The sequence below is a fragment of the Tursiops truncatus genome, chromosome X (genome assembly GCF_011762595.2).
Source record: "Tursiops truncatus isolate mTurTru1 chromosome X, mTurTru1.mat.Y, whole genome shotgun sequence".
Classification (NCBI taxonomy): Eukaryota; Metazoa; Chordata; class Mammalia; order Artiodactyla; family Delphinidae; genus Tursiops; species Tursiops truncatus.
In genome coordinates this window covers 60,404,569-60,431,631 of record NC_047055.1, presented here as the reverse complement: position 1 = coordinate 60,431,631, position 27,063 = coordinate 60,404,569, and positions in this window count along the sequence as shown.

The following is a 27,063-nucleotide window of genomic DNA, read 5'->3' as shown; positions in this document are numbered from 1 at the left end:
AGATCCAGCCTCATCCACCAGAACACAGGCACTAGTCCCCTCCACCAGGAAGCCTACACAACAAACTGAACCAACCTTAGCCACTGGAGACAGACATAAAAAACAACAGGAACTACAAACCTGCAGCCTGCAAAAAGGAGACCCCAAACACAGTAAGATAAGCAAAATAAGAAGACAAAAAAACACACAACAGATCAAGGAGCAAGATAAAAATGCACCAGACCTAACAAATGAAGAGGAAATAGGCAGTCTACCTGAAAAAGTACTCAGAATAATGAAAGTAAACATGATCCAAAGTCCTGGAAATAGAATAGACAAAATGCAATAAACATTTATCAAGGACGTAAAAGAACTAAAGATGAAACAAACAATGATGAACAACACAATAAATGAAATGAAAAATACTGTAGATGGGATCAATAGCAGAATAACTGAGGCAGAAGAACAGATAAGTGACCTGGAAGATAAAATAGTGGAAATAACTACTGCAGAGCAGAAAAAAGAGAAAAGAATGAAAAGAACTGAGGACAGTCTCATAGACATCGGGGACAACATTAAATGCACCAACATTCGAATTATAGGGGTTCCAGAAGAAGAAGAGAAAAAGAAAGGGACTGAGAAAATATTTGAAGAGGTTATAGTTGAAAACTTCTCTAATATGGGAAAGGAAATAGTTAATCAAGTCCAGGAAGCACAGAGAGCCCCATACAGGATAAATCCAAGGAAAATATGCCAAGACACATATTAATCAAACTGTCAAAAATTACACACAAAGAAAGCATATTAAAAGCAGAAAGGGAAAAACAAGAAGTAACACACAAGGGAATCCCCATAAGGTTAACAGCTGATCTCTTAGCAGAAACCCTGCCAGCCAGAAGGGAGTGGCAGGACATACTGAAACTGATGAAGGAGAAAAATCTGCAACCAAGATTACTATAAACAGCAAGGATCTCATTCAGATTTGATGGAGAAATTAAAACCTTTACAGACAAGCAAAAGCTGAGAGAGTTCAGCACCACCAAACCAGCTTTACAACAAATGCTAAAGGAACTTCTCTAGGCAAGTAACACAAGAGAAGGAAAAGACCTACAATAACGAATTCAAAACAATTTAGAAAATGGGAATAGGAATATACATATCGATAATTACCCTAAATGTAAATGGACTAAATGCTTCCTGCAAAACACACAAATTGGCTGAATGGATACAAAAACAACACTCATATATATGCTGTCTACAAGAGACTGACTTCAGACCTAGAGACACATACAGACTGAAAGTAAGGGGGTGGAAAAAGATATTCCATGCAAATGAAAACCAAAAGAAAGCTGAACTAGCAATTCTCATATCAGACAAAATAGACTTTAAAATAAAGACTATTACAAGAGACAAAGAAGGACACTAAATAATGATCAAGGGTTTGATCCAAGGAGAAGATATAACAATTGTAAATATTTATGCACCCAACATAGGAGTACCTCAATACATAAGGCAAATACTAACAGCCATAAAAGAGGAAATAGACAGTATCACATTCATAGTAGGGGACTTTAACACCCCACTTTCACCAATGGACAGATCATCCAAAATGAAAATAAAGAAGGAAACACAAGCTTTAAATGATACATTAAAGCAGATGGACTTAATTGATATTTATAGGACACTCCTTCCAAAAACAACAGAATACACATTTTTCTGAAGTGCTCATGGAACATTCTCCAAGATAGATCATATCTTGGGTCACAAATCAACCCTTTGCAAATTTAAGAAAATTGAAACTGTATCAAGTATCTTTTCTGACAACAGCGCCATAAGACTAGATATTAATTACAGGAAAAGATCTGTAAAAAAATACAAACACATGGAGGTTAAACAATATGCTACTTAATAACGAAGTGATCACTGAAGAAATCAAAGAGGAAATCAAAAAATAACTAGAAACAACTGACAATGGAGACACGATGACACAAAACCTATGGGATGCAGCAAAAGCAGTTCTAAGAGGGAACTGTATAGCAATACAAGCCCACTTTAAGAAACAGGAAATTTCTCGAATAAACAACCTAAACTTGCAGCTAAAGCAATTAGAGAAAGAACAAAAAACCCACAAAGTTAGCAGAAGGAAAGAAATCATAAAAATAAGATCAGAAATAAATGAAAAAGAAATGAAGGAAACAATAGCAAAGATCAATAAAACTAAAAGCTGTTTCTCTGAGAAGATAAACAAAATAGATAAACCACTAGCCAGACTCATCAAGAAAAAAAGGGAGAAGACTCAAATCAATAGAATTAGAAATGAAAAAGGAGAAGTAACAACTGACACTGCAGAAATACAAAAGATCATGAGAGATTACTACAAGCAACCCTATGCCAATAAAATGGACAATCTCGAAGAAATGGACAAATTCTTAGAAATGCACAACCTGCCAAGACTGAATCAGGAAGAAATAGAAAATATGAACAGACCAATCACAAGCACTGAAATTGAAACTGTGATTAAAAATCTTCCAACAAACAAAAGCCCAGGACCAGATGGCTTCACAGGAGAATTCTATCAAACATTTAGAGAAGAGCTAACACCTATCCTTCTTAAACTCTTCCAAAATATAGCAGAGGGAGGAACACTCCCAAATTCCTTCTATGAGGCAACCATCACCTTGACACCTTGACACTCTTGCACTGCTGTTGGGAATGTGAATTGGTACAGCCAATATGGAGAACAGTATGTAGGTTCCTTAAAAAACTACAAATAGAACTACCATATGACCCAGCAATCCCACTACTGGGCATATACCCTGAGAAAACCAAAATTCAAAAAGAGTCATGTACCAAAATGTTCATTGCAGCTCTATTTACAATAGCCCAGAGATGGAAACAGCCTAAGTGCCCATCATCGGATGAATGGATAAAGAAGATGTGGCACATATATACAATGGAATATTACTCAGCCTTAAAAAGAAACGAAATTGAGCTATTTGTAATGAGGTGGATAGACCTAGAGTCTGTCATACAGAGTGAAGTAGGTCAGAAAGAGAAAGACAAATACCGTATGCTAACACATATATATGGAATTTAAGGAAAAAAATATCATGAAGAACCTAGGGGTAAGACGGGAATAAAGACACAGGCCTCCTGGGAACAGACTTGAGGATATGGGGAGGGGGAAGCATGAGCTGTGACAAAGTGAGAGAGAGGCATGGACATATACACACTACCAAACTTAAGGTAGATAGCTGGTGGGAAGCAGCCGCATAGCACAGGGATATCAGCTCGGTGTTTTGTGACCGCCTGGAGGGGTGGGATTGGGAGGGTGGGGGGGAGGGAGACAGAAGACGGGAGAGATATGGGAACATATGTATATGTATAACTGATTCGCTTTGTTATAAAGCAGAAAGTAACACACCATTGTAAAGCAATTATACCCCAGTAAAGGTTTTTTGAAAAAAAAATAATAAAATAAAATAAAATAAAATAAAATAAAATAAAAAAGAATAAAGAGGGCTTCCCTGGTGGCGCAGTGGTTGAGAATCCGCCTGCCAATGCAGGGAACATGGGTTCGTGCCCCAGTCCAGGAGGATCCCACATGCCATGGAGCGGCTGGGCCCATGAGCCATGGCTGCTGAGCCTGCGCATCCGGAGCCTGTGATCGCAGCGGGAGTGTCCACAACAGTGAGAGGCCCATGTATGGCAAAAAAAAAATTTTTAAATATTATCAAAATGAATCCAACAATCTATGAAAAGAATTATACACCATAATGAAATGAGATTTATCTCTGGTATGCAAGGCTGGTTCACCATTCAAAAATCAATTAATATAATACATCACAACAGCAGGCTATAACAGGAAAATCACATGATAATATTAATAGATGCAGAAAATGCACTTGATGAAATCCAACACCCATTCAATGTAAAAACTCTAAGTAAAATAAGGACAGAGGGAAACTTTCACAACTTGATAAAGAATATCTACAAGTAGCTTAAAGCTAACATAATACTTAATAGAGAGAAACTTAAAACTTCACACTAAGATTAGAGACAAGGAAAGAATGTCTGTTCTCATCACTTTTTTTTACATTGTACTGGAAGTTCTAGATAATTCAGTAAGATAAGAAAATGAAATAAAATGTATACATATTGGGAAGGAAGAAATAAAATGGTATTTGTTCACAGATGACATAACAACTTATGCAGAAAATCCAAAATAATCAACACCAAAACAAGCTCCTGGAACTCATATACCATTATAGAAAGATTCTGGTATTCAAGGTTAATTAACAAAAGTTAATTGTTTTTCTGTACACCAGCAACACACAAGTAAAATTTGAAATATACATCTGTTAAATTTATATTATATATAAAATAAAACCACTAAAAATTGAAAGAAACACTTAGGTATACATTTACAAAATAAGTACAAGATCTTTATAAGGAAAACAAAGCAAACAAACAAAAGCTCTGATAAACAAAATCATTGAAGAAATAAATTAATGGAGAGATATTCCATGTTCATGGATAGAAAGACAATAATGTCAAGATGACAGTTCTTCCCAACTTGAACTATACAGTGAAACCCTAATAAAAATCTCTAGAGATACTTTATGAATATTGATATATAATTCTAAATTTTATATGGAGAGACAAAAAACCCAGAATAGCCAACACAATAATGGAGAACAATGCTGAAATACTGACACTATCCTCTTCAAACTTACTCTAAAACTATAGTAATCAAGATACTGTCATACCAGTGAAATAAAATACTAGTACATCAATGGAAAAAATAGCCCATAAAAAGTCCCACATAAAAATAATCAACTGATCTTTGACAGAGGAACAAAAATAGTCATTTGCACTAATGGTGCAGAACAACTGATCCCCTGAATGCAATCTTCATCATCATTATCTAGACACAGACGTTATATCCTGCAGAATAACAAAGTTGAAATGCATCACTGATCTAAATGAAAAATAAAAGTAAACCTAGATGATATTGCATATCACAATGACTTTTTTATCTACAACGCGAAAGACGCAATCCATGGAAGAAACAATCAATAAGCTGGACTGTATTATATTTAAAACTTCTTGGAAGAGAGACCTAATTGGTGAAGTAGGAGGAAGCTGAGCTCACATTTCTCATGAACACATCAAAAGTACAAATACATATGGAGTGTCTCTCACTGAAATTGACCTAGGGATTAGCTGAACAACTCTCCACAACCAAAGCTGTAAATAAAGATCCACACAGAGTCTGGTAGGGAGGAAAAGCAATCTGGTCAGCACTCCCACTGCTAGTGGGGGACACAATAAGGAAGAAAAATGTCAGACTTGAGGATCCTCCCTGGGAGCAAGAGGTTTGAGCCACATATTAGGCACCCCAGCTGCGGAGTCTGACACTGGAAAGAGAAGTGTCCTTAACCATTTTGAAAACCAGTAGGACAAACCAAATGGTTGTAAGACTCAAACCAAGACTCAACTCTTGGAGAGCCTGTGCACAAACTTTCTTACTCCCAGTCACAGCATGGAGACAGCAGATTGAAAACTGCCTAGGACACTGGCTGGCTTGGGAGAATTGGCCCAGCATGGAATTAAGCCTGTACTGGGCTCCTATTCCTGTCCCTCAAGCCCAGGCATTGCTCCTCACTAAGACCTTTATCAATAAGAGTGTGCATACTTGAAGGGAATGGGGTCAACTTGGATGCCTGTCCTGCCTCTGACCAAGGTAAAGGCAGCCACTGCCAGTGCACACTTTGGTACACACACTCAGAAAGGAGCGATGTTAGCTCCAGGGCAGAGACCACCAATAAAGGAGTGCCAATTCTTGTGTATGGTTTGAATGGAATGAAGCTAGTTCCAGGGTGGAGATCATCATTGTATGAGTGAGTGTCCCTGTGCACACTTGGGAGATGGAGAGGTCCACTCATTGGTATGGCACCAAGCCCTCTGGCCCAGACCTAGCTTCTAACCAATTTGCACACATCAGGGAAAGAGTAAAACCAGCACAGAAGTGCAGCCCTAAGCCCTCAGGCCCCAGCCATGCCCCAAACCAAGCTGGGGACAGCCAACACACTCAGGAGGAAGCCAACACACTCAGGAGGAAACCAACTCCCTCAGAGCTCTGGCTCTAGTCCATCCAACCCATCCCTACCTTCCACCAAGGTGGTGGCTGCCAGGATACCTCATCAGCCTATGTTCACTTCAGAACCAGCTCATGCACCAAAGCCACACATATTGCATAAGGAAGATCCCACACAATGTAACTCCTTCAAGGAAAGGTAACAGACAGAAAAAGAAAAAAAAATGGGAAAACAGAGAAATATGAATCAAACAAAAGAACATAAAAGAAAAAAATTACTGTAAAAAATCCTAATAAAACACAGGTAAATATTTTACCTGATAAGGAGTTCAAAAGAATAGTAACAAAAATGTTCACTGAAGTGGGGAAAAGAATAAATGAACACAGTAGGAATTTTAATACAGACCTGGAACATATAATCAGACAGAGCTGAAGAATACATTAAATAAAATGAAAAATACACTAGATGGAATTAACAACAGATTAGATGATACAGAAGAATGCATAAGCCATCTGGAAGATAGAATGATGAAAATCACACAATTAGCAGAGCAAAAAGAAAAAAATTGAAAAATGGGAATAGTTTAAGGGACCTCTGAGAGAGCATCAAGCATACTAATGTTCATATTTTGGAGGTCCCAGAAGGAGAAAAGAGAGAAAGGGGTCAAATATATATGTGATTAAATTATGGATGAAAATTTCCCAAAACTGAAGTAGGAAAGATACCCAGGCACAGGAAGCACACAGAGTCCCAAACAGATGAGCCAAAAGAGACCCACACCAAGACATACTATAATTTAAATGGCAAATGTTAAAGATAAAGAGAAAATTCTAAAGGCAACCAAAGAAAAAGAAAGACTTGCATACAAGGGAACCCTCTTAAGGTTATCAGCTGATTTTTCTGCAGAAATTTTGCAGGCCAAATGAGAGTGGCATGATGTATTTAAAGTCATGAAAGGAAAAAAAGAAAAAAAACTACAACCTAGGATATTCTATCCAGTAAGGTGTTATACTTCAGAATTGAAAGTGAGATAAAGAGCTTCTCAAACAAGCAAAAAGTAAAAAAGTTCCAAAGTACTAAACCAACTTTATAAAAAGTATTAAAGAGTCTTCTTTACATGAAAAAGAAAAGGCCACAAAAAGAAATAAGAAATTAAAGGAAGGGGAAAATCCAACTGGTAACAACAAATAAAGGCTATGGACCAAACATTTTAATAAGCTAGTACAAATGTTAAAAGACAAAAATCGTAAAATGAACTATAACTACAATAAACAGTAAAGGCATAGACATGAAGATGTAAAATAAGGCATCAAAAACACAAAACATGGGGGGCTTCCCTGGTGGTGTGGTGGTTGAGAGTCCGCCTGCCAATGCAGGGGACACGGGTTCATGCACCGGTGGATCCCACATGCCACGGAGTGGCTGGACCCGTGAACCATGGTCACTGAGCCTGCACGTCTGGAGCCAGTGCTCCACAACAGGAGAGGACACAAGCATGAGAAGCCCGTGTACCGCAAAGAAAAAAGAAAAAAAAAAAACATGGAGTGGGGAGTAAAGAGCATAGAGCCTTTAGAAAGTGTTTGAACTCAAATGATTATCAGTCTTAAAAAAATAGATACAGGTATAGGTCAACATATATGAAATACATGGTACCCACAAATCAAAAACCTACAACAGATGTACAAAAACTACAGAGAAAGGAACACAAACATATCACTAAAAAAAATCATCAAACCACAAGGGAAAATAATAAAGAACAGAGAAGACTACAAAAAACAACCAGAAAACAGGTAACAAAATGTCAATAAGCAAAAACTGATATATAATCACTGAAATGTCAATTGACTAAATTCTCCACTAAGGAGACATAGAGTAGCTGATTGGATTTTACAAAATGACCCATCAATATTCAGTCTACAAGAGTCTTACTTTAAAGCTAAAGAAACACACACACATGCTTAAAGTGAGGGGATAGAAAAATATATTCCATGAAAATGGAAATGAAAAGAAAGCTAGGGTAGCTTTTTTCTGTTATAGGGTAACATATAACAGACAATGTAGATTTTATTAAAAAAGTCTGCAATACAAGAAAAATTAGGGCATTATTTATTTATATAGGGAACAGTAAAAGGAGGAGTTACATTCATAAATATATATGCATCTAATATAGGAGCTCATAAGTATATAAAGCAAATACTAACAGACATAAAGGAAGAAATTGACAATAATACAATAATAATAATTGACACACTAGAACAGTTAGACTTGTAGATATGTACAGGACATTTCATACGAAAACAGCAGACTACACATTCTTCTAAACAGCACATGAAGCATTCTTTAGGATAGATCATGTGCTAGGCCACAAAATAAGTTTCAACAAATTTAAGATAATAGTAAATATATCAAGCATCTTTTTCAACCACAACAGTATGAAACTAGAAAACAATTAAAGAAAGAAAATGGAAAAAAGACAAATACATGGAGACTAAACAAAATGTTACTAAAAGACCCAATGGATCAATGAACCAATCAAAGTGGAAATGGGGAATAACCAGAGAAAATAAATATAAAAACACAACTTTCCAAAACCTATGGGCTGCAGCAAAAGCAGTTCTAGGAAGGAAGTTTATAGTAATAAATGTCTACCTCAAGAAACAAGAAAACTCTCACATGAACAACTTAACTTACCATCTAAAGGAGTAGAAAAAGAAAAACAAAGCCCAAAGTCAGCATATGAAAGAAACAATAAAGATCAAAGAGGAAGTAGGTAGAGGTTAAGTAAACAATTGGAAAGATTAATGAAAGCAAGAGTTATTTTTGAAAAGATAAATAAAATTGATAAGCCTTTAGCCAGGTTCCTTAAAAATAGAGAGAGAGAGAGAGAGAGAGAGAGGACTCAAATAAAACAAGAAATGAAAGAGAGGAAATTACAACAGATATCACAAAATGCAAACAGTCATAATAGACTACTCTGAAAATTTATATGCCAAAAACTTAGACAACCTAGAAAAAAATGGATAAATTCCTAGAAATATACAAACTTACAAACTGGGAAGAAATACATAATCTGAACCGACTGAATACTAGCATAGAAATTGAATCAGTAATCAAAAATTCCAAACAAACAAAAGTCTAGGACCAGACAGATTCATAGGAGAATTCTTGCAAGCATATAAAAAAGAGTTAATACTTATCCTTCTCAAACTAGTACAAAAAAAGAAAAATTGAAGGGAAGGGAATGCTCCCCAATTCATTCTATGTGGCTAGCATCACCCTGATACCAAAACCGGACAAAGACATTATAAAAACAGAAAATTATAGGCCAATATCCCTGATGAATATAGATGCAAAATATCCTCAACATAATATTAGCAGATAATTCCCAACAGTATATAAAATGAGTCATACATCAAGATCAAGTGGGACTTATTCCAGTGATGCAAAGATGGTTCAATATCTGCAAGTCAATCAATGAGATACACCACATCAACTAAAAGAAGAATACAAAACACATCATGATCTCAATAGATGCATAAAAGACATTTGATGAAATTCAAAATACCAGTCATGATAAATAATCTCAACAAAGTTGGTATAAATGGAACATACTTCAACATAATAAATGCCACAACTAACATCATACTCAATAGTGAAAAATTGAAAGCTTTTCTTCTAAAATCAGGAAAAAACTAAGAATGGTCATTCTCAACATTTCTATTTAACAGAGTATTGGAAATTCTAGCCTCAGCAATCAGACAAGAAAAAGAAATGAAATAATTCAAATTGGAAGGAAGAAGTAAATCTGTTTCTATGCACAGATGATATGATACTATATAAAGAAAACCCTAAAGTCTCCACAAAAAGAACTAATAGAACTAATAAATGAATTCAGTAATGTTTCAGGATACAAGATTAACATACAGACATCTATTGATTCTCCATGTATTCTCCAATAATTAACTCTCAGAAAAAGAAAGCAAGAAGACAATCCCATTTAAAATTGCCTCAAAATGAATAAAACACCTAGGAATAAATTTAGCCAAGGTGGTGAAACACCTATACTGTGAATAAATAAAAGATATACTGTGTTCATGAATTGGAACAATTAATATTGTTAAATTGTCTATACTACCTAAGCAATCTATAGATTTAATGCAATCTCTATAAAAACACCCATGAAATTTTTCATATGACTGGAAAAAATAATTCTAAAATTTGTATGGAACCACAAAATATCCTAAACAGCCAAAGTAATTTTGAGAAAATAAAGTTGGAGGTATCACACTCCCTGACTTCAGACTGTACTACAAAGCTACAATAGCTAAGAGAGCATGGTAGTGGCAAAAAGAACAAACACATAGGTCAAGAGAACAGAACAGAGAATACAGAAATAAACCCACAAATTTATGGTCAATTAATCTATGAGAAAGTAGACAAAAATATACAATGGTGAAAAGACAGTGTCTTCAATAAGTGGTGTTGGGAGAACTTGACAGTTTCATGTAAAAGAATAAAATAAAAATATTTTCTCACACCATATACAAATGTAAACTGAAAGTGAATTAAAGACCTAAATGTAAGACTGTAAGCCATAAAACGTCTAGAGGGAAACACTGATAGGGCACACTTTGTCATAAATCTTAGCAATATATATACGGATTTTTCTCTTCAGGTAAGGGAAACCAAAACACAAATGAACAAATGTCCCCTAATTAATCCTAAAGGCTTTTGCACAGCAATGGAAACAGTCAACAAAATGAAAAGACAACCTACTGAATTGGAGAAAATATTTACAAATCATATGTCTGATAAGTGGGTTAATATCTAAAATTTATAAAGAGCTCATAAAACTCAATATTTATAAAAACTATCTGATTAAGAAAGTGAGCAGAAGACCTGTACAGTTATATTGCTAAAGAAGACATACACATGGCTAACAAGCAGGAGAGAAGATGCTCTACATCCCTAAATCTCAGGGAAATGCAAATCAAAACCAAAATGACTTATCACCTCAAACCCGTCAGAATGGCTAGCACTTAAAAGACAACAAATTATAAATATTGTCGTAGATGTGGAGAAAAGGAAACCCCAGTTCACTGTTGCGGTAATATAAATTGATATCACTACTATGGAAAATAGTATAAAGATTCCTAAATAAATTAATAATATAACTACTATGTGATCCAGAAACTCCACTATTGGATATATATCCAAAAAAAATGAAGACACTAATTCTAAAATGTACATGCACCTCAATATTCATGTGAACATCCTTTACAATAGTCAACTTATGGAAGCAGCCTAACTGTCCACCAACAGATGAATGGCTAAAGAAGTTGTAATATATACAATAGAATATTACTCAGCCATTAAAAGAATGAAATGCTGCCATTTGCAACAACATGGATGGACCTGGACGGTATTAGGCTTAGTGAAGTAAGTCAGACTGGGAATGAAAAATACTGTATATTTTCACTTATATATGAAATTTTAAAAACAACCAAACAGATGAAAATAACAAAACTAGAACAGACACATAGATACAGAGAACAAACTAGTGGTTAGCAGCAGAGAGAGGAGAAGGTGGGTGGGCAACATAGGGGAAGGGGATTAAGAAGTACAAACTATTAGGTACTAAATAAATTATTGATGCAAATATATAATGTACAGCACAGAGAATACAACTAATATTTGATAATAACTTTAAATGGAATATAATCTATAGAGACTTCAAATCACTATATTGTACCCCTGAAACTAATATAACTTTGTAAACCAACTACATTTCAATAAAAATAAATAAAAATTAATTAATTAATAAAATTAAAAACTCCTTCTCTGAAAGATAATGTTAAGCAAATGAGAAGCCATTCCACATACTGGCAGAAAGTATTTGTGAAAGAAGAGCCTTATAAATGACTGCTATCCAAAATATACAAAGAATACTAAATATTCAACAGTAAGAAAACAAATAATTTAAAAATGTGCAAATGATCTCAAAAGACACTTCACAAAAGAAGACATATAAATGGTGAAAAAGCATATAAAAATATGCTCTACATTATAGGTCAACAGAGAAAGGCAAACGCAAATAAGATAGCAATATTCACCTATAAGAAAGGCCAAAATCCAGGACATTGATAATACCAAATACTAGTGAAAATGTGATGTAACAACTCTCATTACTTGCTGGTGGGAATGAACAATAGTACAGCCATTTTGGAGGACATTTTTGTTGTTCCTTTCAAAACTAAACATACTCTTACCATACAATTCAGCAATCACACACCTTGTTATTCATCCAAAGGGATGAAAACTTACATCAACCTAAAAAAATGCACAAGGATGTTCAGAGCAGTTTTATTCATAACTGCCATATCATTATTGCAACCATAATGTTCTTCTGAAGGTGAATGGATAAATAAACTGTGGTATAACCAGATAATGGAATATTAATTAACACTGAAAATATATAAATTATTGAGCTATGAAAAGACATGGAGGAAACTTAAGTGCATTTTACTAAATGAAAGAAACCAATTTGAAAAGTGTACACAATGTGTGATTTCAACTGCATGACATTCTGGAAAGGCAAAGCTACAACATCAGTAAAAAGGACAATAGTTGCAGGTTTACCCAGGTGAGAAAAATTAAATAGGTGGAGCCAAGTGACTTTTAGGTAAGTGAAACTATGCTGTATGATACATACATACATACATACATATGTATTAGGTATATGTCATTGTACATTTCTCCAAACACTTACAATATACAACACCTAGCATGAATGTTAATGGAAAATATGGAGTTTGGGTGTTAATAATGTGTCAACATAGGTTCATCAATTGTTACAAATGTATCATTCTAGTGGGGAATGTTGATAATTGAAGAAGCCATGTATGTGGGGGGCAAGGAATATATGAGAAATTCCTGTACATCCCCTTCAATTATGCCTTGAACCTTAAACTGCTCTAAAAACGTAAACAATTTATTTTTTTAAAAACAGAGGATATCAACATAAGACGATCAAGCAGAAAAGAATAATTTACAATAGATAACAAGTTATTTGAAAATATATACAATCAAAGGAAAAAATAAAAATGAATAAAAAAGAATTAAAAAAGCTTATGGAATTTGTGGAATATAGGAAAAATTATTAATATAAATATTATGGAAATCCCAGAAGTAGAATACAGAGGAACAGATGGAGAAATATTCCTGGAAGAAAGAATGGCTGGACACTTCCCCAAAATGGAGAAACATATGGACATCCAGGTACATGAAGCTCAAAACGCTCTAAAGAAATTTAACATAAAGATGACTTCACCAAGACACATAATCAAGAGTAAAAATCAAGTAAAAAGAATTTTGAAACTTGTAAGAGAAATGAGACTCATTAAATACAAAGGAATCCCCTTAAGGCTCTAGGCAATTTCACAAAAGAACCAATGCAGGCCAGAAGAGAGAGGGAAGATATTTTTAAGGTGTTGAAGGAAACAAAAACCCTGACAACCAGGAATATGACATAACATAAAGCTCTTCAAGAATGAAGAGATGTAGACAATCCCCCCCCCCCAAAAAAAACAGGAGTTAGCCATCATGGGAGTTAAGTATTACCAGACCTGATTTACAAGAAATACTAAAAGGTATTTCTTCAAGCTGAAATGAAGGATGTCAATTAGAAACATGAAAACATATGAAAGTATAAAACTCACTAGAAAATGAAAGTGTATACACAAATTCAGAAAACACTAATACAGTAATTGTGGTGTAAAAATCACATAACTAGCATAAAACTAAAAAGCACATAAGTTAGTTGTCAATGTATGCACAATATAAAAAGATGTAAATGGTGATACCAAAACCAAAAAATATTATGAGAATAAAAGGCTAGAATTTTTGTATGTGATCAAATTTAACATGTTACTAGATTAAAATAGACAACTATAATTATAAGATATTTTGTGAAATCCTTATGGTAACCAGCAAGCAAAAATCTATAGTGTATACATATATTGTAAAGAAAAAATAATCAAAGCATACACTACAGAAAGTCATCAAATTAAAAAAAAGACATAAAGAGAGGAAAAAAGAAACAGAGGAACTACAAAACAGCCAGAAAACAATAAGATGGCAATGGTAAATCCTTACCCTTTAATGACTAATTTAAATATAAATGAATTGAGTTATCAAATCAAAAGATATAGAGACTGAATAAATTTAAAAAGAGACCAAACTATATAGTGCCTATTAGAGGCTTCCCCAAGGACACACATAGATGGAAGAGTAAAGGGATACAAAAAGATATTCCATAAAAATAGAAGTTAACGAGCTGTACTTATATCAAACAAAACAGTATTTAAGTAAAAAACTTTCTCTATAGCCAGAGAAGGTCATTATATAATGATAAAGGGGGGTCAATTAACAAGAGGATATAACAACTGTAAATATATATGCACCCAACATTGGCACATCTTAATATAGAGAGTAAATATTAACAGAACTAAACAGAGAAATAAAATAAAAGGGATGTATACTTCAATATAATGAAGGCCATATATGCCAATACCACAGCCAAAACTCATACTCAATGATGAAAAGCTGAAAGCAATTCCTCTAAGATCAAGAAGAAAACAAATGTGAGCATTCTCACCACTTCTATATGACATAGTGCTGGAAGTCCTAGCTAGAGCAATTATGCAAACCATATCTATTGTTCATGAAGTGGAAGAATTTATATTGTGAAAATGTTCATAATACCCAAAGCAATCTACAGATTCAGTGCAATAGTTATGAAAATTTCAATGGAATTTTTCACAGAAATTATAAGAAAAATTGAAAAATTCACATGGCATCACAAAAGACCCTGAATAACAAAAACAATATTTAACAAGAAGAACAAAATTCTTGGTATCACACTTCCTGACTTCGAATTATATTACACACCTATAGTAATCCAAACAGTATGGTGCTGGCATAAAAATAGACACTAAGAAGAATGGAACAGAATAGGTAACTATTTTACCTAATTTCATAGCGGCAAAGAGAAGCAAAAATGAGAAAACAGAGGAATTTGTCTCAATTAAAAGATCAAGAGAAATCCCCCTAAAAAGAACTAATAAAATAAACAATTAACTAGAAAAGAATTCAAAGTATTAGTAATACTAATGCAAACTTATTTAGGAAAAAGAGTAAATGAACACAGTGAGAAGTTTATCATGGGATTAGAAATATAAACAATAATCAGCCAGGACCAAAGAATACAATAACTAAAATGAAAAATACACTAGAAGGAATGAACAGCAGAGTAGGTGGTACAGAAAAGTGTATAAGTGATCTGGAAGATTGAATAATGGGAATCACCTAATTAGAACAAAAAAAAAAAAGATAAAAAAAATTAAAACATTTAAAGGGATATTTGGTATAACATCATGCATACCAACATTCACATTATAGGGGTCCAAGAATGAAAAAGGGACAGAAGGGGTTCAAAAATGTATTTAATGAAATTATGAAAACTTCCAAAACCTAAATAAGGAAACAGATATCCAGGTAGAATAAGCACAAACAATCTCAAACAAGATGAACCCAAACAGGCACACAACAAGAAATATAATTAACATGGTCAAAGTTAAAGAAAAAGAGAAAATTCTAAGGTAGCAAGAGCAAAACAAAGAATCATATACAATGGAACCCCCATAAGGCTATCAGCTGATTTTTCTGATGAAAATTTGAAGACCAGAACACAGTGGCATGATATACTTAAAGAGCTAAAAGTGAAAAACCTGCAACCTAGTATACTCCACCCAGCAAGATTATCATTTAGAATTGAAGGAGAGATCAAGAACTTCTCAGGCAAGCAAAAACTAAAGGAGTTTATCAATGCTCAAATTACCCTAAAAATAGTGCTAAAGGGTCTTCTCTATGTGGAAAAGAAAAGGCTATAACAAGAATCAAGTACTTATAGAAAAGGAGCAATCCTATTAGTAAAGGCAAATATATAGTAAAGGCTAAGGATCAAGACCCATCTATATGCTACTTATAAGAGACTCACTTCAGAGCTAAGACACGTACAGAATGAAAGTGAAAGGATGGAAAAAGATAATTCATGTAAATGGAAATGAAAAGAAAGCTGGAGTAGTAATTCTCATATCAGAAAAGTAGACTTTGAAATAACATCTATTACAAAAGACAAAAAGGGCATTATATAATAATATAAGGATCAATAAAAGAATATGATATAACATTCATTAACATATATTCACCTAATATAGAAACATCTAAAAATATAAAGCAAACATTAACAGACATAAAGGGAAAAATTGACAATAACACAATGGTGGGGGATTTTAACACTACACTTACATCAATGAACAAATCATTGAGACAGAAAATCAATATGAAACAGTGGTGTTAATTCACACACAAGGCCAGTTAGACCTAATAAATATGTACAAGACATTTCCCCAAAAAACCAACAGAATACATATTCTTTTCTAGTGCACATGGAACGTTCTCAGGAATAGTTCACATGCTGGGCCACAAAACAAGTCTCAACAAATTTAAGAAGATTAAAATTATATCAAGCATTTTTTTTTCTGCCCATGATGGTATGAAACTAGAAATTAATTACAGGAAGGAGAAAGTGAAAAGCACAAACATGTAAAGACTAAACAACATGCTACAAAAACAAAACAAAACAATGGGTTAATGAAGAAATCAAAGAGAAAATCATAAAATAACTCAAGTCAAAGGAAAAAGGAAACGTTTCACAAATCTATGGGAAGCAGCATAAGCAGTTATAAGAGGGAAGTTTACAGCAATAGAGGCCAACCTCAAGAGACAAGAAAAATCTCAAATAAACAACCTAACTTTCTATCTAAAGAAATTAGCAAAATAAGAACAAACAAATGCAAAAATCAGCAGAAGGAAGGGAATTATAAAGACCAGAGAAGAAATAAATAAAATAGAGATCAAAAAAACAATAGAAATAAACAGGGAAACCAAGAGCTGGTTCTTTGACGAGATAAACAAAATTAATAAACTTTTACTCAGGCTAACCAAGAATAAAAGAGAGAGATGAAAATAAACAAAGTAAGAAATGAAAGAGGAGAAATATAATCTGATACCATGGAGATAACAAAAAAAAAAAAAGAGAGAAAAGAACACTATAAACAGTTACATGCCAAAAAATTGGACAACCTAAAAGAAACAGACAAATTTCTAGAATCATACCACCTTCCAAACTGAATCAGGAAGAAATAGACAATACGATTAGACTAATTACAAGTAGTTAAATTAAATTTCTAATTAAAAAAAAAAAACTCCAGACAAACAATGTCCAACACAGGATGGCTTCATAGAATAATTCTACCAAACATATAAAGTAAAGCTAATACCTATCATTATCAATCTACTTTAAAAAATAATAAAATAAATAAATAATAAAATAAAATAAAATAAATAAGGATAATGGAAGACTCCCAAATTCATTCTAAAAGACCACCATTACCCTGATAGCAAAACCAAAGACACTACAAAAAAGGAAAATTATAGGCCAATATCTTTGAAGAATATAGGTGCAAAAATCCTCAACAAAATATTAGCAAAACAGAATTCAACAAAATATAAAATGTATCAAAAACCAGATCAATTGGGATTTATTCCAGGTATATAAGGGTGGTTTAATATTCACAAATCAATCAATTTGATATACCACATTAACAAAAAGAAGGATAAAAATCATGGTAATCTCAATAGATGCAGACAAAAGCATTTGGCAAAATTCAACAGCTATTCATGATAAAAACTCTCATCAAATTTGCTATAAGGGGAACATATGTCAACATAATAAAAGCTATTTATGAAAATTCACTGCTAACATCATACTCAATAGGGCAATTGAAGTCCTTTCCTCTTAAATTAGGAACAAAACAAGGACGCACATTCTCAACACTTCTATTTAACACAATATTGGAAGTACTAGCCATAAAATCAGACAAGAAAAAGAAACAAATGGCATGAAAATTAGAATGAAAGAGATAAAACTGTCACTATTTGCAGATGACATGACACTGTATATAGAAAACTCTAAATTCTCCACACACAAAAAAAACACTATTAGAAGTAAAAAATGAGTTCAGTAAAGATGCAGGGTACAAGATTAATATACAGAAATCTATATATTTTCTATACACCAATAATGATCTATAAGAAATAGAAATTAAGGAAACATTCCCATTTACAATTGTATCAAAAATAATAAAATATCTAGGAATAAATATATCCAAGGAGGTAAAAAACCTGTACTCTGAAGGCTATAAAATATTGATTAAGGAAATTGAAAATGAATCAAAGAAATGAAAAGCTATATGTGTTCTTGGATTGGAATAATTGAAATTGTTAAAATGACCATACTACTCAAAGCAATTTACAGATTTAATACAATTCCTATAAAAATACCTATAACATTTTTCAAAGAAGTAGAAAAGCATCCTAAAATTTATATGGAACCACAAAGGATCCTGAATTCCAAAGCAATCTTGAAAAAAAAGAACAAAACTAGAAGTATCATGCCCCCTGCCTTCAGACTTTACAACAAAGTTATAGTAATCAAAACAGCATGGTACTGGCATAAGGCAGACATAGATCAATGAAACAGAATAGAGAGACCAGAAATGAACCCACTCACTTATGATCAATTGATCTGTGAAAAATGAGGAGAAAAGAGTCTTTTTGATACATGGTGCTGAGAATACTGGAGACTACATGTAAAAGAAGGAAGTAAGACCTGAAACAATAAAACTCCTAGAAGAGAACATAGGCAGAACACTCTTTGACATAAATAGTAACAATAATTTTTGGAGGTCAGACCCCAGGGAGAGGACTGGAGTTGGCTTCGTAAGATAGCCTGAGGGGGTTAGTATGCCACAGCTGAGGGAGTCCAGGTAAAGACCTGGGCCTACCGAGGAGGCAAGAGACCATTGTTGCTGGGTGTGCAAGGAGAGGGGTGGGCCTGTCATAGGAGCTTCTTTCTCCATGTGCTCACAGACGGCAGGGCACCAACTACATGAACTCCAGAGGTGGGCACAAACCACGGCTGTTAATTAGGACCCCAGAGGGGGGTGTATGGCTGCCGCCACTGTTACCAAGTTTCCTGTGAGCAAGTGCAGGTCACTCCCCACATCTTCCTGGGAGCCTGTGCAGCCCCCCACTGCCTAGTGTCCTGCAATCTGGGGCTAACTTCCCTGGGAGAATGCACGGTGCACCTCAGGCTGTAGCAACTTCCTGCCAGCTTCTGCCACCATAGGCACTCCCTACATATCCCATTTGTGACTGCCATATCCCTCCCTCTCCCTGGCATGAGTGAACAAGTGAGCCCTAATCAGCCATTGCTTTCACCCCCTCTTGCCTGGGTGGAGAACAGATGCCTGAGGGTGACCAACACCAAAAGAGGCAGGGCCAAAACCAAAGCTGAATCCCAGGAGCAGTGCAACAAAAGAAGAAAGAGGGAAATCTCTCTGTGCAGCTGCAGAAGCAGTGGATTAAACCCCTGCAATTGGCTTGGTAAACCTTACATCTGTGAAATATCAGAATGAGAGTCCCCACAATCAAGGCTGTAGACTTTGAGGGCAAGTGTGGACTTTGGAGGCAAGTACACCTGGAAATAAGGTCAGATCAGAGACTAAGCTGGCCCCACAGTGCCCACAGCAGGTCCAGAGACCTACGTAGAAGTATTGGAGGACTTCCTAAGTAGGCAGGGATTGGTTGTGCTTCACTATGGGGGCAAGGCTACTGACAGCTGACACCACAGGAAAATATTACTATTATTACTACTATATATATATTTTTTTCTGTTTTGTCCTACTGTTGTTGTTTTAAAAAAATTCTTATTTTTATTGAATTTTCTTTTCTTTTTTATGCTTTTATTTTTAATATATTTTTATCTTATTTTTTGCTATTTCTACTATACTTTTACAGTATATTGTGTTTTTCCTTGTTTTTGTCTTTGCTTTGTTATCTTACTTTTAACTATATTTTATATTTTTATATTTTTATATTCTGTATTCTTTTGTATTTTTTGCTTTCATCTTTTGTTTTTCTTTTTTATCATTTTAGTGTGTTTGTTTTATGCTTTCTTTGCATTTTTTTTTAGTTTGCTTTCTGCATATGATTTGTTTTTGTGAGTTTAGTTTTTAGCTTTGTTTTTGTTTGGGGTTTTGCTTATTGGTTACTCTCTTCTTTCTGTTTTCTCTGTTTTTCTATTCTTTTTGTTAGTGAGTGTGTGTGTGTGTTTCTTTGTGGGGTTTTGTCTCTTTAGTTTTGCTTTTACCATTTGTCTTGGGGTTTTGTTTGTTCATTTTTTCCCAAGCTGTGCAGCATGTGGGGCTTGGTGCTCTGACCAGGGGTCAGGCCTGAGCCTCCCAGGTGGGACAGCCGACTCCAGGATGTTGGACCACCAGAGAACTCCCAACCCCATTGAATATTAATCATTGAGAGCTATCCCAGAGGTCTCCATCTCAACATTAAGACCCAGGTCCACCCAACGGCCAGCAAGCTCCAGTGCTGGACACCTCATGGTAAACAACTGGCAAGACAGGAACACAGCACCACCCATTAGCAAACAGGCTGGCTAAAGCCATAATGAGCTCACAGACAACACAAAGCACACCACCAGATGGGCTCCTGCCCATCAGAGGGAGAAGATCCTGCTCCATCCACCAAAACACAGGCACCACTGCCCCACAACAAGATGCCAACAGAAGTCACTGGACAAAACTCACCCACAGGGACAGATACCAGAGGTAAGAGGAGCTACAATCCAGCAGCCTGTGGAAAGGAGACCACAAACACAGTAAGTTAAGCAAAATGGGAAGACAGAGAAATATGAAGCACATGAAGGAGAAAGGTAAAAACCCACAAGACCAAACAGATGAAGAGGAAATACACAGTCTACCTGAAAAAGAATTCAGAGTAATGATAGAAAAGATGATCAGAAATCTCAGAAATAAAATGGAGAAAATACAAGAAACGTTTAACCCTATAAGAACTAAAGAGCAAACAAACAGTGATTAACAACACAATAACTGCAATTAAAAATACTCTAGAAAGGATCAATAGCAGAATAACTGAGGCAGAAGAACGGAAAATTAACCTGGAAGATAGAATGGTGGAAATCACTGCCACGGAACAGAATAAAAAAAAAAAAGATGAAAAGATGTGAGGACACTCTCAGACACTTCTGGGACAACATTAAATACACCAACATACAAATTATAGAGGTCCCACTTAAAGAAGAGGAAAAGAAAGGGTCTGAGAAAATATTTGAAGAGATTATAATTGAAAACTTCCTTAACATGGGAAAGGAAATAGTCAAGCAAGTGCAGGAAGTGCAGAATGTCCCATACAGAATAAACCCAAGGAGAAACAGGCTGAGACACATATTAATCAAATTATCAGAAATTAAATACAAAGAAAAAGTATTAAAAGCAGGAATGGAAAACCAAAAAATGACATACAAAGGAATCTCCATGTGCTTATCAGCTCATTTTACAGCAGAAACACTGCAGGCCAGAAGGCAGTGTAAAGATATATTTAAAGTGATGAAAGGGAAAAACATACAACCAAGATAAATATACCCAGCAAGAAGATCATGCAGATTTGAGAGAGAAATCAAAAGCTTTATAGACAAGCAAAAACTAATACAATTCAGCACCACCAAACCAGCTCTACAACAAATGCTAAAAGCTCTTCTCTAAGTGGGAAAAACAAGAGAAGAAAAGGACTTACAAAAAAAAAACAATTAAAAAATGGTAATAGGAACATACATATCGATAATTACCTTAAATGTGAATGGATTAAAAGCGCCAATCAAAAACACAGAGTGGCTGAATGGATACAAAAATCAGATCCAAATATATGCTGTCTACAAGAGACCCATGTGAGACATAGGGACACATACGGAATAAAAGTGAGGGGATGGAATAAGATATTCTATGTAAATGGAAATCAAAAGAAAGCTGGAGTAGCAATATTCATATCAGTTAAAATAGACTTTATAATAAAGTATGTTACAAGAGGCAAGGAAGGGCACTACATAATGATAAAGGGATCAATCCAAGAAGAAGATATAACAATTATAAACATATAGGCACCCAACAAAGGAGCACCTTGATACATAAGACAAATGCTAACAGCCATAAAAGGAGAAATCAACAGTAACACAATAATAGTCAGAGACTTTAACACCTCATTTACACAAATGGACAGATCATCCAGACAGAAAATTAACAAGGAAACACAAGTTTTAAATGACACAATAGACCAATAGATTTAATTGATATTTATAGGATATTCCATCTGAAAACAGCAGAATGAACTTCCTTCTCAATTGTACACAGAACATTCTCCAGGATAGATCACATCCTGGGTTACAAATCAAGGCTTGGTAAATTTCAGAGATTTGAAATCATATCAAGCATCTTTTCCGACCACAATGCTATGAGATTAGAAATCAATTACAGGAATATACTGTAAAAAACACAAAAACATGAAGGCTAAACAATATGTTACAAAATAACCAAAAGATAACTAAAGAAATCAAAGAGGAATTCAAAAAATACTGAGAGAAATATGACAATGAGCACATGAAGACCCAAAAACGTATGGGAAGCAGCAAAAGCTCTTCTAAGAGGGAAGTTTATAGCAATACAATCCAACCTCAAGAAACAAGAATAATCTCAAATAAACAACCTATCCTCACACCTAAGGCAACTAGAGAAAAAAGAACAAAAATACCCAAAGTTAGAAGAAGGAAAGAAATCATAATGATCAGAGCAGAAATAAATTTAAAAGAAATGAAGAAAACAATCACAAAGATCAATAAAACTAACAGCTGGGTCTTGGAGAAGATAAAAAAAATTGATAAACTTTTAGCCATACTCATCAACGAAATGAGGGACAGGACTCAAATCAATAAAGTTAGAAATGAAAAAGAAGTTACAACAGACACTGCAGAAATACAAACCATCATAAGAGACTACTATGAGCAACTATATGCCAATAATATGGAAAACCTGGAAGAAATATACAAATACTTAGAAAGGTATAACCTTCTAAGACTGAATGAGGAAGAAATAGAAAACATGAACATACCAATCGCAAGTAATGAAATTGAAACTGTGATGAAAAATCTTCTAACAAACAAACGTCCAGGACCAGATGGCTTCAAAGGTGAATTCTATCAAACATTTAGAGAAGAGCTAAGACGCATCCTTTTCAAACTCTTCCAAAAACCTGCAGACGAAAGAACACTTCCAAACTCATTCTATGAGGCCACCATCACCCTGATACCAAAACCAGACAAAGATGTCACAAAGAAGGAAATTACAGACCAATATCACTGATGAACATAGATGCAAAAATTCTCAACAAAATACTAGGAAACAGAATCCAACAGCACATTAAAAGGATCATACACTATGATAAAGTGGGATTTATCCCAGGGATGCAAGGATTCTGCAATATATGCAAATCAAGCAATGTGATACACCATATTAACAAATAGAAGAGTAAAAAACATATGATAGTCTCAATAGATGCAGGGAAAGCTCTTGACAAAATTCAACGCCAATTTATGGTAAAAAACTCTCCAGAAATGGGCATAGATGGAACTACCTCAATGTAATAAAGGCCATATATAACAAACCCACTGAAAACTTCATTCTTAATGGTGAAAAACTGAAAGCATTTCCTCTAAGATCAGGAACAAGACAAGGATATCCACTCTGACCACTATTATACAGCATAGTTTTGGAAGTCCTAGCCATGGCAATCAGAGAAGAAAAAGAAAGAAAACTACTCCAAATTGGAAAAGAACTAAAACTGTCACTGTTTGCAGATGACATCATACTATACATAGAAAATCCTAAAGATATCACCAGAAAACTACTAGATCTAATCAATGAATTTGGTAAAGTTGCAGGATACAAAATTAATGCAGAGAAATCTCTTGCATTTCTATATACTAACAATGAAAGATCAGAAAGAGAAATTAAGGAGTATATCTCATTCACCAATGTGACAAAAACAATAAAATACCCAGGAATAAACCTACCTAACGAGGTAAAAGACCTGTACTTAGAAAACTATAAGACACTGATAAAAGAAATCAAAGATGACAGAAATATGGAGATATATATCATGTTCTTGGATTGGAAGAATCAATATTTTCAAAATGATTATACTACCCAAAGCAATCTACAGATTCAATGCAATCCCTATAAAATTATCAAGGACATTTTTCACAGAACTAGAACAAAAAAACTAAAAATTTTTAAGGAGACACAAAAGACCTTGATTAGCCAAAGCAATCTTGAGAAAGAAAATGGAACTGGAGGAATCAGACTCCCTGACTTCATACTATACAACAAAGATACAGTAATCAAGACAATATGGTACTGGCTCAAAACCAAATATAGATCAATGGAACAGGGTAGAACACCCGGAGATAAACCCACTTACCTATGCTCAACAAATCTGTGACAAAGGAGGCAAAGATATACAATGGAAAATAGACAGTCTCTTCAAAAAGTGGTGATGGGAAAACTGGAGAGCAACATGTAAAAGAAAGAAATTAGGGATTTCCCTGGTGCTGCCATGGTTAAGAGTCCACCTGGCAATGAAGGAGACATGGGTTCGATCCCTGATCCAGGAAGATTCCACATGCCACAGAGCAACTAATCCCATGTGCCACAACTACTGAGCTTGCATTCTAGAGCCTGTGAGCCACAACTACTGAAGCCCGGTCACCTAGAGCCCATGCTCTGCAACAAGAGAAGTTCCAAGAGCAAACTTACAGTGTGTTAGATTGTGGGGAGAGAATTAGTTTTATTTTTTCCCTACATGGGATAAAACACTGTGAAATTCAGTCTTCAACTGAAGGCCCTGAAATTCTTCTAAAACATAGCGCTTTGTTTCTTTCTTTAACAAAGTTTAAGCTAGTTTTAATAAATTAAAATGAGAAATTGCTTGTCTGTCCACTTCAGCTTTGTTTTATGCCCATTTCATACTGTTGTCTGTGTTGTAATTCATATTTTTGATACCATTTCTGATGTGTAAAATTGGTTGTCTTGTAAATATCTTATAAAGGGTTCAATTGTAAATAAACTATTGTGGCTGTTAAAATAAATAAAAAAATAAAATAAAATGAAATAAAATAAAATAAATGAGAAGCTCACACACAGCAAGGAAGGCCCGATGCAGTCAAAATGTAAATAATATTTAAAAAATGAAATTAGAACACTTCCTAACACCATACACAAAAATAAACTCAAAATGGATTAAAGACCTAAATGTGTGACCAGACACTATAAAACTCTTAGAGGAAAACACAGGAAAACCACTCTTTGACATAAATCACAGCAAGATCTTATTTGACCCAACTCCCAGAGTAATGGAAATAAAAAGAAAAATAAACAAATGGGACCTAATGAAACTTAAAAGCTTTTGCACAGCAAAGGAAACCATAAACAAGATGAATAGACAACCCTCAGAATGGGATAAAATATTTGCAAATGAAGCAACTGACAAAGGATTAATCTCCAAAATATATAAACATCTCATGCAACTCAACAAACAAACCAATCTAAAAATGGGCAGAAGACATAAATAGATATTGCTCCAAAGAAGACATGCAGATGGCAAAAAAAACACATGAAAAGATGCTCAACATCACTAATTATTAGAGACATTCAAATCAAAACTACAGTGAGGTATCACCTCACACTGGTTAGAATGGGCATCATCAGAAAATCTATGAACAATAAATGCTGGAGACAGTGTGGAGTAAAGGGAATCCTCTTGCACTGTTGGTGGGAATATAAATTGATACAGCCACTATGCGGAACAGTATGGAGGTTCCTTAAAAGAATAAACATAGAATTACCATATGCCCCAGCAATACCATTATTGGGCATACACCCAGAGAAAACCATAATTCAAAAGACTCATGTGCCCGAATATTCACTGAAGCACTATTTACAATGACCAGGTCATGGAAGCAACCTAAATGTCCATCGACAGACTAATGGATAAAGAAGATGTGGTACATATATATAATGTAATATTACTTAGCCATAAAAAGGAAAAAATTGGGTCATTTGTAGAGACGTGCATGGACCTAGAGACTGTCAGACAGAGTGAAGTAAATCAGAAAGAGAAAAACAAATATCATATATTAACGCATATATATGGAATGTAGGAAAATGGTACAGATCAACCGGTTTGCAAGGCAGAAAGAGAGACACAGATGTAGAGAACAAACGTACGGACACCAAGGGGGGAAAGTGGTGGGTGGGATGAATTGGGAGATTGGGATTGGCTTATATACAATAATATGTATAAAATGGATAGCTAATGAGAACCTGCTGTATAGCACAGGGAACTCCAATTTGCTGTACAGTAGAAACTAACACATCATTGTAAAACAACTATACCCCCTCAAAAAAAAAGTTAAATAAATAAATAATATGACTGATAATGGATTAATATTTAAATTTATAAACAACTCATAAAATTCAATATCAAAGAACCAAAGAACCCCACTAGAGAACTGGCAAAACTGAATAGACACTTTTCCAAAGAAGATATATAGGTGGTCAACCAGATAATGAAACAATGCTCAACATCACTAATTATCAGAGAAATGTAAATCAAAACAAAAATATCACCCTACATCTGTCAAAATGGCTGTCATCAAAATGTGTGCAAATAACAAATGTTGTTTGAGGATGTGGAGGAAAGGGGACCCTAGTATACTGTTGATGGGCTTGTTGATTGTTGTAACCACTGTGGAAACCAGTTTGGAGGTTCATCCAAAACTAAAAATAGAAGTACCATATGATACAGAAATTCTATGCTTGGGTATGTATCCAAAGAAAATGAAGACATCCATTCAAAAAGATACATGGACCCTAATGTT